We start from the raw sequence: 14,936 nt of genomic DNA on the forward strand, positions 1-14,936 counted from the left end.
AACAAAACAAACAAAAAGCCCTGGTCTCCAGAGACCGCAGGGAGAGATTAAGACAAAAGAATAAAATAATAGGTAGTGATAGGAAGACGAGATGATCAACAACACGTGGTGATAGTGTACCATTGCTGCAGAATACCAGATGTTTTACCTCAGGGGAATATTTATGTTTAGAGTTTAGAGTGAATCACTTATCAGTAGGGGTGGGACTTTCTCCCGCGATAAATAATCGATATACTGCCGAAAAATATCGATATAAAAAAAATTAAAATAAAAAATGTTTAGTTTGTGATACGTTGTTTTTCCTACTCTGTATTTGTGTAATGATGATTTTGAACTGTTTGGTGCTATTTTATGTGTTTATGAATTGAATACAAGGACTATCGTGATATATGGTTGGTGAATTTTCATGCAATATATCGTGATATCGCAATATATATATATATATCGATATTTTCAGATATCGTGATATATCGTTGGTGAAATTTCTTGCAATATATATCGAATATCGTGATATCGCAATATATCGAACATCGGCGAATATCGTGATATATATTGTTATCGTGGGCCTAATATCGTGATATATATCGTATCGTGAGGTACCCATATCGTCCCACCCCTACTTATCAGTGAACATGTTTTTTTTTATCTTGACTTTTCCCCCCTATTTTTTTCTACTCAAACATTTGTAGTGTGGGTAAGCTCAAATCCACTATAGCATAGAGTTTACAATGTAGGCATTTTGTAATGGATTTGGGAGTTGTTGCTGGCTACAGGAACACAGAGTTGTGATACCATTGTTAAACTAGAAAGTCCGTAAGAGTAATGTCAAAGTACCCATAGGCGGACGGGCCATTATTTCAACGTCCCAATAGTCTGAAGTCTGAAGGTTAGGGTTAGGATTAGTATTAGTTATAATGTGTGTCGTTGTAAAAATTGTACTTCGGAACAATGGGCTGTTGGAGCCTAATGGCATGGCACTGATACATACTGTATAGGATGGTATAATTCCAAATTGACATCTTCTCTCTTAACTCTAGGTGAAATATCTTCATTTTACCATTACCATTTATCTACCTTTGTGACGATTTTCAGATTAATTTATTTATGCATATTCAGTGGTGGAAAAAGTACTCAAATGTTTTACTTAAGTAAATCAATACTGCAATGTAGAAATACTCTGTTACAAGTAAAAGTCCGGAATTCTAAATTTACTTGAGTAAAAGTAGAAAAGTATTGGCATCAACATGTACTTAAAGTACCAAAAGTAAAAGTACTCATTGTGCAAGGTCCCATTTCAAGTTTTCAAAATGTATACAAATCTTTTGAAAATAGCCGATCTACAAGCTCGTAACACGCCGCAAGCTTGTAGATCTACTATTTTCAAATAACCAAAAATATATATAGAGCTTAAGTGGTTGTATGTTTATTAATAAAAATCTAAATCTACAAAGTAACTAGTAACTAAAGTTTTTAAGTAAATGTAGTGGAGTAAAAGCGCAATATTTCCCTGAGATGTAGTGGAGTAGAAGTAAAAGTATTGCAAAATTGGAAATACTCCAATAAAGTAAAAACACCTCAAAATTTGACTTAAGTACAGTGCTTGAGTAAAAGTACTTAGTGACTTTCCACCACCATATATTTGATCAATTGAGCAAACAGTAGAAATACTGTTCTCACTACTGCCTACTGGGAGGACGATCAGTCAACCGACACGGAACCTAACATAAGCAGTAACAGTGGAATTAGTCACCTGGAATGAAGTACAGTAGGGTCTGCATTTCCCTGCTTTCATTCCTCAAAATGACAGAAAAAACAGGCTGGCAGTAATGATAAAGTGTAGTGTATCTGACACCTAATAAGTCTGAGGGTTGGAGAGGCCACAGAGAGGGCAGAGTGCTCATAAAGTTGTCATATTGGCTGCCCTCGTAAGAACTGTTTACTTCTCTGGTCCAATCCCATCTGCCCCTTAGCCCATTCGATCCGGGAACGCATCTGTGTCATTTTAAGATGTCTTTGCTATTCATAAATAGCAGAGCTACAAGCTCATTGAGCTTGTAGATCTGCTATTTTTGGAGAAAAAAAAGCAGAATCGTGAAAATGTGTGCAAACCTTTGAATATATATAGTTTTTTAAAGCGAAAATGTTTAACTCAAATCTTTTCACTTTTTTACTTGTGTTGCTATATCAGTGGTTCTCAAACTTTTTTCATGTCAAGGACCCCTAAAATGATATGTATTGGTCCGCGGACCAATACAATCTAAAAACATTTTGTTCCAGGGACCCCCAGAAGCTAATATTTGAGTTAAAAATGTATAATATATATTCAAAGATTTGCACAAAATGTAATGTTCACGATTTTTCAAAAATAGCAGATATACAAGCTCATAGCGCGGCTTAATGGATTAGGCAAGGCAAGGCAAGTTTATTTGTACTAGAGGTTCGAGCCCTTACGTGGCCCTCGTAGCTAGAGTTCGGGCCGCGGCCCTCACACCTACGTCGCACCACCGATCCGACCAATATGCCCATACATGGAGATCTCTCTATCTGTCACTCCTTGTCCATTTTATGCCCATATATATGGAGATCTCTGATGTCATCAGTATATGCCATATATGGGCATGCCTCTTTTTGTGCCCATAATATGGAGCTGACTGATTCGTTTGCGCCTGATGCCATGACGACACATCAAGTTAACACACTCCATATTTGGGCGTAGCTACGTTGGGAACTCCTCATGGTTATGGATGAGTCATAGTGACATGAGCGTGACAACGTGGTCCGCCCGCACGGTTAAACCACTTTAACCATTATTATACTTTGGCTATTCAACAAGACCAGGAGACCTGGTTCTGCCAGACCCAAAATGAAGTCCTAGTATGTAACACACCTACAAACCACTTTATAACTGAAGTTCATGATGTCATGAATAGTTCGTGACGAAAGGGAACGTCACGAACTTTTTTTTGGCTGGGGCCGGAGGACAAATGGTCCCTGCCCATGTATGGACGAAACAGGTACAAAGCCTCATGTAAGCCCGACCCCTTGGGTCTGGCAAAAATAGCAGATATACAAGCTCATAGCGCGGCACAGAGTGCCACGCTATGAGTTTATAGATCTGCTTTTTTTTTTATCGTGATTTTTTTTGCAAATCTTTGAATATATATGTCACAGTACGATTGGAGAACCAGTACGATTGAAGACAGAGCGCTCGTTTTTAGGCACGGGGCTTCGGGGCGAGGCGGGGCTTTTCGAGACAGGGTTTATTAGCGAGGCTCGCGAGGAGGAGGAGAAGGAGGACGCGGCGCTGCGAGGCGGGGGTTTATTACGCGAGGCTCGCGAGGAGGAGGAGGAGCCTCCTCCTCCTCCTCGCGAGCCTCGCGTAATAAACCGTCCTCCTTCTCCTCCTCCGAGGAGGAGAAGGAGAACGCGGCGCCACGAGGCGGGGCTTTGATGCGACGCCGACGCGGACCTGTCTTTAGTTGTTCCCCCCCACATAGCAACCAGGAAGCTACGCTAGGGGAACGCTGAACACGCGTTCACACGCACACGCTTGTCCATGACGGAGGCATGCCGACTCAGCAGAGCTTGAGGCCGAGGAGGCGCGCCCTCGCGCCTCCAGGCGCGAGTGCCCGCGCTGACCGGCCGATGCTCTGATAGTCGACACAGCGCCGTTCGAGTTGTAAACCGATAGGGACAGAATAGTTATTTTCATGGATCACTGTGTGTGTGTGTGTGTGTGTGTGTGTGTGTGTGTGTGTGTGTGTGTGTGTGTGTGTGTGTGTGTGTGTGTGTGTGTGTGTGTGTGTGTGTGTGTGTGTGTGTGTGTGTGTCAGGGAGAAAGTAAAACAAAAGCCAGAACACAATAAAAGTATCTTAACAGTCCTGCTTTCAATAAACCAAAAAAAGCATGAGCGTGTGTGTGTGTGTGTGCGCTTGTGTGTGTGTGTGTGTGTGTGTGTGTGACTGTGTGTGTGTGGTCGTGGCCATATATGTTTGTGCACAAGCCTGGCTTGTGGCTCCCTCTAGTGTTGCTTCTACAGAATTGCTGGGTGGGTGGTAAAAACGAGCGCGCTTTCTTCAATCGTCCTGGTTCTCCAATCATACTGTAACATATATATATTTTTTAAGCGAACATTTCTAACTCAAATCTTTTTTTCTGGGGGTCCCTGGGACTAAATATTTTGAGATGCTGGTCCGTGGCCAAATACATATAGTTTTGGGGGTCCTTGACAAAGTTTGAGAAACACTGATATTATAGCAACATAAGTGTTTCAGAAAACTGTTAGGATTCAGAAGACTCAGCCTCAGGTCTTAATGAGTTAAGCCAATTTTTATAACCACAAGTTTCCAAGGGCATTGTGGGCATCACTTCCTGTCGATTTGATCCCTGATACCTGATCAAATGGACAGGAAGTGATGCCCACAATGCCCTAGGAAACTTGTGGATAAGATAAGATAAGATTTCTACAGCAAGGCAATTCAAGGTGAAGGTGAAGGTCGGGCTTCTTAGATAAAGAGGGCTCACTGATGCATAAATAAACAGCTACTGGTGTCCTAACTGGGTTCAAGTGTTGGGAGGGAATCATCTGAACGCTCCACACTTTCTCCACATACTGCACTGAGTGACAAATAAATCTTCTTCATTGTATTAACCTTTCAGTTAATTATTCATTGATATTTAATAATCAATAAGCTACCATATTATCCAAAGGATGTAAGCATTATAATTCTTCATAAGACAGTGTTGTGTTCCGTTTCATTGATGGGAATACAGAGGACCACTTCTTAATCGCTTTATTAAATAATTCTACTTCCACAATCACGCTAAAATATGGGGCTTTGTCCACACATGTCCAATTGGTCCAAATAGAATTGGACTCCGGTGCTAGCCTCTGCGGTCACCGGACTTCCACTTTGTTGTCAAGGGAAATGTCAATTATTTCTCATTTCCTAAAGACCATGGTTCAAGTCAGTGAGTAGGATGACGAAGTCACACTCGCTTTTTATTTAACCCACTTAGACTGGGAAAGAATCTGTGTCATTTTAAGATTTCTTTGGCTATTCAAAAATAGTAGATCTACAAGCTTGTCGCGGCACTCGGTCTACTATTAGTCTACTATTAGATCTACTATTTTTGAAAAATCGTGAAAATGTGTGCGAATCTTTGAATGTATATTTTTAAGGCAATACATTTGTAACTCAAATCTTTGCTTCTGGGGATTCTACAAATGTCTTCTAAACTAAATCCTACAGTTTTATTTTTTTTTTAAACGTATGTTTCTATATCAGTGTTTCTCAAACCTTTTCATGTCAAGGGCCCCATTTGGCCGCCGACCCCCATCTCAAAATATGTTGTTCCAGGGACCCCCAGAAGCAAAGATTTTAGTTAAAAATGTTCGCTTTAAAAAAAAATATATATATTCAAAGATTTGCACAAATGTTGAAGATTTAAAAAAAAAATAGCAGATCTATAAGCTCGTAGCGCGGCACTCGGTGCCAAAGAACAAAAAATGACACAGATTCTTTCCCGGTCTAAATGGGTTAAATCCCAGCGGATGGAAGCGTGACAATAGATATGCAAACAAAAGCTTTGTGCGCGCCGCAGCCTGTCTGCGTCTCACTTAGTCTCATTCTGTTCCGTACAGATGTACCATTATTGTCTACCCTCTGGGTAGACATGATTCCTGGCCCCGACAGGCCCTGATTTATGACTCAATTTGTCCGCTCCCTGTCACAGATGCATTCTTCGAAAGTATACAGTATACAGTATACAGTACCTTCCATTGTTGGAGCTGGAGGACATAATTGCTTGTGATAGCGGATTGCCGTAATTAAGTCTTTCACGTTAGGCTACTACAAGTACCAATGCATAAATTTATTCCGCAATTACACTGACAATTCTTTCTGTAATTATGACAGTATATGAGAGCTGATGTTGATGCATAAAGAAATGCGAGCAAAAGCAAAAAGCTTCAACAAAGTCAAGGAGAGACTAAAAAGTTGTGTGCAGTCTTCCTAACGAGAACAGCTGTGCTTGTTATCATCTCTCTCATGTGGTAAAAACGTATCATACAGATGTTTTTTATATTCCATACAGACTGGTAGGGCTGTCACGATCAGGAAATCTTACCACTTACGCTTGAAACCCACCAAAGAAAGTGTCGCTCACGCTGTTTATCGTGCGTGCGTGTGTACGCGCACGCCTGTGCATTACATTAATTGCTCTATCTCTATGTCTACGTTGCTCTCTATCTTCGTCAGGGGTACAACTGTTTGTTATCGTGTTTATGTGAGTCTGCAGGCTTGTATGTGTGTGTGTGCGCGTGTGTGTATGCATACAGTATATACTGTTTGTACGTACACATGTGCACACGTGTCTGTGCTTAGATAAGACACCATTGTTTTAAGAATAAGTACATCTGCGACAAACCGAAAGGTTTTATATGTGTGATTTAAAAGAACTGTGAGTTGTAGCAGACCTGCAGTCCCTGATATGTGGTGCCTGGAAACTGAACACTGCTTTTCCGTGTTTAGATATGTTATAGGGACATGAAGCCGTTCCCAGATGACCTGATGATTCATGATATCGCACAAGATCATGTATTTTTCCCTAAACCATTCAAATCAATTCTTTAACATAGGGATCCAGTGTAAAGATCTAAGAACTGGAGTGATAGCCAATACCTTCTTGGTATTAGTATGGACTCGAGCAGCAGCATTCTTAATCGACTGCAGTTGTCTGTTTTTTAGAGAGACCTGTGAAGCTGTACGGCTGTATTAAAGCACTTTTCACAGTTAATTATTCATAAACTATAAACCCACCAAACTGCAAATGCAAAGGACCCAAGCATTATAATTGTTAATGAGACAGTGCTGTGTTCTATGATGGGAATACAGATGACCACTTCCTACTCACTTTAATTAAACAATTCTACTGCCACAATTGATCACTAAAATATGATGACGATCAGCAATACGCAGTGAAAATAAAGCAACACAATCAATGAATGAAAGCATGTGCAGTCTAATCACTCTAAATCAATAGAAATGCAATAAAACACTGATTAATACCTATCACAAAACAAAACCCAAGTAGCCTTTCACTGTAAATACAATAAAGGTAATATGAAATGGGTTGATTGGAACTGATGGGATTAAAGGAGCGAATATAGAGGAGATTAAATTATGCCAGTGGTGTAAAGTAACTAAGTACATTTACTCAAGTACTGTACTTGAGTACAAGTTTGAGGTCTACTGGAGTATTTCCAATTTTCAGTACTTTTACTTTACAAATATTGTACTTTTACTCCGCTACAATTATTTGAAAACTTTAGTTACTAGTTACTTTGTAGATTTTGATTATTATTACAAAACATACATTTCTCACGTCAACCCTATATACATTTGGCCATTTGAAAATAGCCGATCTACAAGCTCACAATGCGTCGCGATGCAACGCATTGTGAGCTTGTAGATCTGCTATTTTCAAAAGATTTTTTTACATTTTATATTTTAATTTGAAAACTTGTGAAATGGGACATTCTGCATAAATGAGTACTTTCTACTTTTGGTACTTTAAGTACATTTTGATACCAATACTTTTGTACCTTTACACAAGTAAATTTTGAATTCCGGACTTTTACTTGTAACAGAGTATTTTTACATCGCAGTATTGATACTTTCACTTAAGTAAAACATTTGAGTACTTTTTCCACCACTGAATTATGCAATGCTGTGGACATGAGCTGAATTTACTGAGCGGCCCTGTTGGTGACTTTGGGAGGACATGAGTTACCCTTAGTTGTGGACCAGTGTCGCTCACCAATGATAATGTGTGCCCATTTTCAGTACGTGACCACGACGTACAATTAAGTATAAATTAAACATGAGACAGACACAAGCCGATCCGCGGCAAAGGATTCCGTATGCAGGTCTTCTCGTTGTGTTGAGGTCCCTGCAAGAAACCAATTCATTTATATGCTCTAAAAGTCTGGGGAAAAAAAACATATTTTTAATTTCAGCTGGTCTTTAACCATATTCCTATCTGTTATCATGCCCTGTATATATTCAAAGATTTGCACACATTCTCACGATTTTCTATTTAAAAAATAGCAGATCTACAAGCTCAGTGCTTCGCTATGAGCTTATATATATATGTATATCTGCTATTTTGCAAAAAATGACACAGATGCGTCCCTGGTCTAAAAGGGTTAACTGGGGTACCGGCCTGCTCTCCTGGCCCCACAAAGGCCGCCACTTTCCCTTCCGGTGGAGGGGTCTCCGCCACCTCTGGCATCACGCTTGGTCCCCCATCTCCATGCCCTCTTTGCTCTCCTATTCTCCACGTCCTCACTTCGCGAGTCCCAGCACGTAAACTGTCAACCCCGTTCTCTCTCCACAGGCCCCGCCAGTGACTAATGTTCCACATCATTTCTCGTGTCCGGGCTCCCTGGCTGAGGGTGTGTAGTTAGATAAGGCCAGCAACGTCACATTGGCTTCCAGATCTCACCGTTGTTGTCACACTGACTCTTCGCTTTTTTTTAGGGGTTTTCTGGCAAGGTTCATACTGTTTTCCTTTTTTTTTTTTTTGTCTGTCTCACCTTCAACATTCTGAAGTCAACTTCACCTTAACCCATTTAGACCGGGAACGCATCTCTGTCGTTTGAGATCGTCTTTGGGCTATTCAAAAATAGCAGATATACAAGCTCATAGCGCGGCACCGAGTGCCGCACTATGAGCTTGTAGATCTGCTGTTTTTGAAAAATCGTGAAAATGTGTGCAAATCTTCGAATATGTATTTTTGTCAACATTTGTCAAATAATTTGTTCCAGGGACCTCCAGAAGCATTTTTGTGACAAATGTTCACTTTAAATATATATATATTCAAAGATTTGCACAAATGTTCAAGATTTTTCAAAAATAGCAGATCTACAAGCTCAGAGCGCGGCACTCTGTGCCGCGCTGTGAGCTTGTATATCTGCTATTTTTGAATAGCCAAAATAAATCTAAAATGACACAGATGCGTTCCCAGTTTGAATGGGTTAAAATTCACTCTTAAATACAACAAGACTTGACAGTTTGGGAATCCACTTTTCTATTTCTCCTCGACTCCTTCCTATAAGCCCGCATGAACTTCACACCAAGCCGCCCGGTGACTGGTTCCATTTATAACGGTGTCAATCCTGTAAACTCTGCTGAATATTTGCCGGCCTTTCCTTCCACATAGGCATACAGAATGTAACCCAGCCAGGCACAGTGGGTAATTGTTAAATAACCCTTTACTTCAATAGAGACAGAACTGTGAAAACTCCTCAAGTGTCTCCTCATTCAATTATTCTATCACGTCAGCTTGAAGAAAATTGACTAATCAGATGAAAGACAACTGTTATGTGAGAGACAACACACCCTGGGACCTGTGGTGTGGCAGTGCACACACACTGAGAGAGAGCGAGAGAGAGAGAGAGAGACATTGGAGTTGACAGGAAAATACAGTGAAAACGATAGTTTAAGAAAATCTAACTATTGAAGCCAGTTGTGTAAAAACTTACAGCTTTACAGATTCCAGCCCTTTGTGAAGATACAAGTATCTAACCAGCAGCTGCCTTACTGACGGTAGATTGACTCTCAACCCCCGCTGATTTACAAACTCAGTGTTGCAGAAAATTAGCTGCTAGGCTGCCAGAGGTGTCTTGTAATATGCATAAAGCCCAAGTGTTGCTGGTAGTGTTAACTCAGTAAAAGTTGCACTAAACAGTGAATAGTCTTTAGTGCGTTTGTAAGCTATTTTGTGGTTAAATTGAAACTTGTGTACATTGCGCTAAGGTGCATTAGCTCTCCCTTCAGTTAAGGGGTATTCAAGAGCAATTCCATAGCATATTCTCATCACGTTCTGAATATAGTTGCTCGTGGTTCGTGCAGGGTACTGCCATTTCCATTTCAGAATTGTAAGGGACATGCCATCATCAGTCAGTTTTTTTGTTTGTTTCTTTCGTTTTATTCAGCCCTGCTCTGGTCATCCAAGTATGGCAAGCCACCCAGAAGATTGGAGATCCTAGACTGTCTTTTTCCTTGGATGGACTTTGAGCAGTTCTCTCTTCAGTTTGGTTGAACTGTGCTGCTTTTTCATACTCTGTCTCGTCAGCAACAGTTCAGAATGGGACTAGGCACACACACACACACACACACACACACACACAGGGGTGCAATGCTCACTGGACGGCCTTGCACGCCGTGCCGGAACCTATTTGACCAGGAGCACGCGCAGGCACACGCATAGATTTAAAACTACTTTAAATTCACACCTCAACAAAGTTTTCAAAGGTTCCCGACTCACACCTAGCGAATTAACATAGGAATAAGCCTAGATGCATATCAATTGTCCATTGTGTGACTTGCAGTGTAGGTGTTAAGCGACGTGCGCATCACGTCATTGAAATAGAGTGCAAGAACATACCAAATGAGCATTGCATGCCTGCACACACACACACACACACACACACACACACACTAAACATTCATGTATCTTTGGGAATACTAAATAGCCACTCTTAGTTGGGTGGGTGGATGCAAATTGAACAGTTTTGCCTAACTACAGTATACCGATTTGTGCATGCATGTTCTTATTTGGGCATATGAGATATCTTTCAAGCTGCTGTCTTAACCACTTTAAATGGTTAATTGGGAGTCATTGTTAATTCTAACCCGGCTTTCTCAGGTAAGCGCAGATTAAATCAGCGATGTTGATGGAATCCTCCCAAGCTAAGATACGCAGGATCAAGACCCTCCCCTGGAATCTTCATTCCACCAATTAGTACAACCATGTTCCTGGACTCCCAGGTTTCCAATACCTCATCACTATCATAACTACAATTAAATCACTTACAAAAAACAACCTTAAAATAATACTACAGGTGTTATCATGGTCATTATATCAGTATACAGGAACATTAGTCACATACTCTTTTAAGTTCAATAGAGTGGTGTGGTGTTTCAACCTTTTTCAACCTATAGCACCCTTTAATATTGCTTTCATGTCATATTGGAAGTGTAAGAATCTACAGTATATAGGTCCAAATCATAGACTGTAAAAAAAAAATGGACAAAGGGAACCCCATTGGTTTCTACAGACCGTTTTGAAGCCACTTTTCCGGCTAATTCAAATCCGCCATCTTTGAACTTCCAGTTCCGAAAAGAAACCTTAAAACGACTGTTATTGGCTGCAACCGTGGCCAGTGCGGGTAGAAGCCCTAGAAACATACCCTACTTTAACATTAATTAAACAAATGAATGGGACCATCATTTTCTAAACGCATATCATGGTAATTGAAAGAAGACTTTAAACTAGCGACTGAAAGCATAAAGTATTTATGACAATGTTTATTAAGGTAATAAAGGTCCGGAGAGTTATTGCCAACAGGGGGGAAATCATGGGGGAAATAGTGAAATTAGCGGCCTTCCTATATGGCTTCAATTTAAAAACCGGATGCTTGCCACCTGGTCCAAATGAGAGCATCAGCTACATATGTCTGTGAAGAGTAATACCACAACACTGTACCTGCTGTAGACACCGGCTTTATTAATGCAGTCACATCATGACTGCATGTTAACACCATGTGGCTTGAGGTACATTAGGAACTTTATCAATAAATCATCATAATAAAATATGTATGCATCATTAAAACGTGTAATAGCATGTGGGCTGAATACGTGCTACCCTGTGTGTGTCTGTGTGTGTGTGGGTGTGTGTGTGCGCGTGCGCACGCCAGCAGTGAGTGTGCGTACATATGTGGGTGCAGGGCCTTAATTTCATTCCCTCTGTGTCATTATGGATTTCAATTTGTTTCCATGGCAACCACACAGGCAAAGTTTCTGACATTTCGATCCTGCCACTCTCAGCCACCAGCCACCACCTTCAACAGACTGACATTCAGAATTCACTCTGCCCTGGGGCCAAATACCACAAAGTTCGATTAGTTTCAGGAAACTTTATTCTTATTGGGAAAATTTCCTGTGAGTGAGTGAGTCTGTGTGTGTGTGTGTGTGTGTGTGTGTTTGTGTGTGCGTGTGTGTGCGTGTGTGCACACTTTTGGAGAAACTTCCGGCTAATCCCAACCACCCACAATCCCATATCATCTTTTCACGATATTGTATTTAGATATATTTCACATGCACACACACACACACACACACACACACACACACACACACACACACACACACACACACACACACACACACACACACACACACACACACACACACACACACTATGTTGGGGTGGCTTTGGCTCTGGTGCCTTGAAGGGTCGCTTAACCCCTAACTGCTCCCAATGAACAGGTTTGTGCCTTGGCTTGCATGCATATCATACCTCCACCGTCAGTGTGTAAATGTGTGAGTGAATGTAATGCTCATTGTATGCCTTATCCAAGTGCCTTGGATAAAAGCACTATACAAATGCAGAACATTGCTGCGCTTGTTTGTATTTAAGTTACACTACACTACACTACACTACACTCTGACAGAAATTGATATTAGAGCGCTGACCAGCAGATAGCAGACACTGACCGAATTCAACATTAGAGAGCGAATAGGGAGAAGAAACTCCAAGAGTTGATTACTTTTGTGGTCTTTTAGATTGTCTTTTTTACCTCCAAACTCTACAGACAATTACTCTGCAAGCGTAAACGGTACTAGTGTTAAAATTAGTCACAATTTTAGCAGTGTTTTTTTAACTAACAGTAATCATACATTTTCCTCAAAGTTTTTTTATTTTTATATATTTATTTTTAATAATCGGATCACAGCGAAGAATATTGTATTTGTATTTGGAGCCGATCTGCTCTTCCAGGCTAGTACATATCAAAGTGTCCCTGAGCAAGACACTTAACCTGTAACTGCAGTTATTTATTTACTTACTTACTTACTTACTTACTTACTTACTTACTTATTTTTTATGGGGGGGATTTCATGACAGTGTGTTAAAGTAGCTACAAAGGAATTGAGTTCAGCTTGTAATCAGATTACTTTAATTACACAGAATTGTATCCATTACTCCCCAGCTGTGAAGGTATACAGTAGCTGACTCTCGTCTAACATCCCACAGAGAGGCTCAAAGATTGTTTTCATCTGTCTTATTTTCTAAACACAGTTACACTTCAGTAGATGTCTGTACTTGGCAGCTCAGGCTGCATAAGGCTTCATTTATATTTGTCACCCTTTGACAGCGGCATGGAAATTACATATTTGTTTAACTGAAAGATTGTGGTTGGTACCGTTTTGTTGAAATTAACCTTTGTTGAGGTTGCCCATTGTTTCTTCTGCTCAGATTTATTTGCCCATTGTTTGTTCTGCTCAGTTGTACTGTATGCCTGCTCACAAAGCACATTGTTAGCCCCTCTGAGAAACTGTATTTCATTTCTTCAATTTTGAAACATTAAAAAGCCTTGTGAAGCCTCATCAAACATTTACGCCCTGGAAATTCAAATCCCACATTCAAACCCCACATGACGAAGCTCTGCACCATGGGGGATCGGGCCTTCTGCTCACCTGCTCCTCGGATGTGGAATGCCCTCCCTGACCATCTGAGAGCACCACAGTCCGTTGACACCTTTAAAAGGGGACTAAAAACCTTTCTTTTGAGTCCATCTAGGCATTGGCCTAGATGGACTCAGTGATGCCAGGTGTGTTTCTTTAACTTTTTAAACTTCTTCTTAACTGTGTTTAGCTGACCTTTGATCTGAATTTTATTCATTTCACTGTTTTATTATTATAGTTTTTTTTTGTTCGTTGTTTTTAGCATGTACAGTAGCACTTTGAGATTTGGTTCAAATATAAAGTGTGTTACAAATACAATCTATTATTATTATTTCCAGTCCATAGCTTGACAATGAATAATAATAATAATAATAATAACTTGAATTTATATAGCGCCTCTCAGAAACCCAAGGACGCTTTACAGTACACAAAATAACAAATTAATTGCCAAAAGCCTGAGTAAATAAATGTCTCTTCAGTGCGGACTTGAAAGAGTCCAGTGTTGGCGTCTGGCGAATCTCCATTGGGAGAGAGTTCCAGAGGTCAGGGGCTGCCACGCTGAAAGCTCTATCGCCAAGGGTCCGCTTGTTGCTACGAGGGGTGGTGAGGAGCCCCAAATCAGAAGACCTCAGGTCCCGCTCTGGGATGTAATCATCGAGGAGGTCCGAGAGGTACCCTGGGGCTAGGGCATGGAGAGCTTTATAGGTGAGGAGGAGTAGTTTGTAGATGATGCGGAACTTAACCGTAAGCCAGTGGAGGTGTTTGAGGGTGGGGGTGATGTGAATTTTGCACATACTGCAAAATTCAATTCAATGAAGGCACCTATAAGTTCCACAACCCTGATGATTGGGTGCAGGAGTCAGGAATTAAGTATAGAATCTTCATGGAGTTCCTCACTTAACTTACATTCACGTAAATCTGAATGTATGATGTTAAACACAGCAAAATCGCTATGCATGAACATTATTGTCTCCGCCAGGCCGAAAGGCATGGCGAGAGAGTATGCTTTACCCCCTGTCCGTCCGTCCATGTGTCCGTCCGGCCATCTGTCTGTGAGCAGCTAATCTCCGGCACCGTTGGCCCGGCCGCTGCAAAACTGTGCACACACACTCCCTGGATGCCAATTCAGAACCTCTGCCCAATTTTTCACATGGGCCTGTTATAGCGCCACCAGGAGGCCGATTTGTGCAAAACCTATTTTTTAATATTACTCCTACAGATTTTATCCAAACGTCATGCAAATCGGTACACAGTATCTCTATAGCCATGTGATCAACCCGGATCTGTCTGATTTCTCAGATTCTATCCTGATTGGCTAAGGTTGGCTTCCAAAGTTTGTTGGATTGGTCCGTTTTGAACAAAATGCCTCAAATCATGAACGCATTTTGCGATTTCCGAAATTT

The sequence above is a fragment of the Gymnoscopelus braueri genome (genome assembly GCF_963280865.1).
Source record: "Gymnoscopelus braueri genome assembly, chromosome: 22".
In the NCBI taxonomy this organism is placed as follows: domain Eukaryota; kingdom Metazoa; phylum Chordata; class Actinopteri; order Myctophiformes; family Myctophidae; genus Gymnoscopelus; species Gymnoscopelus braueri.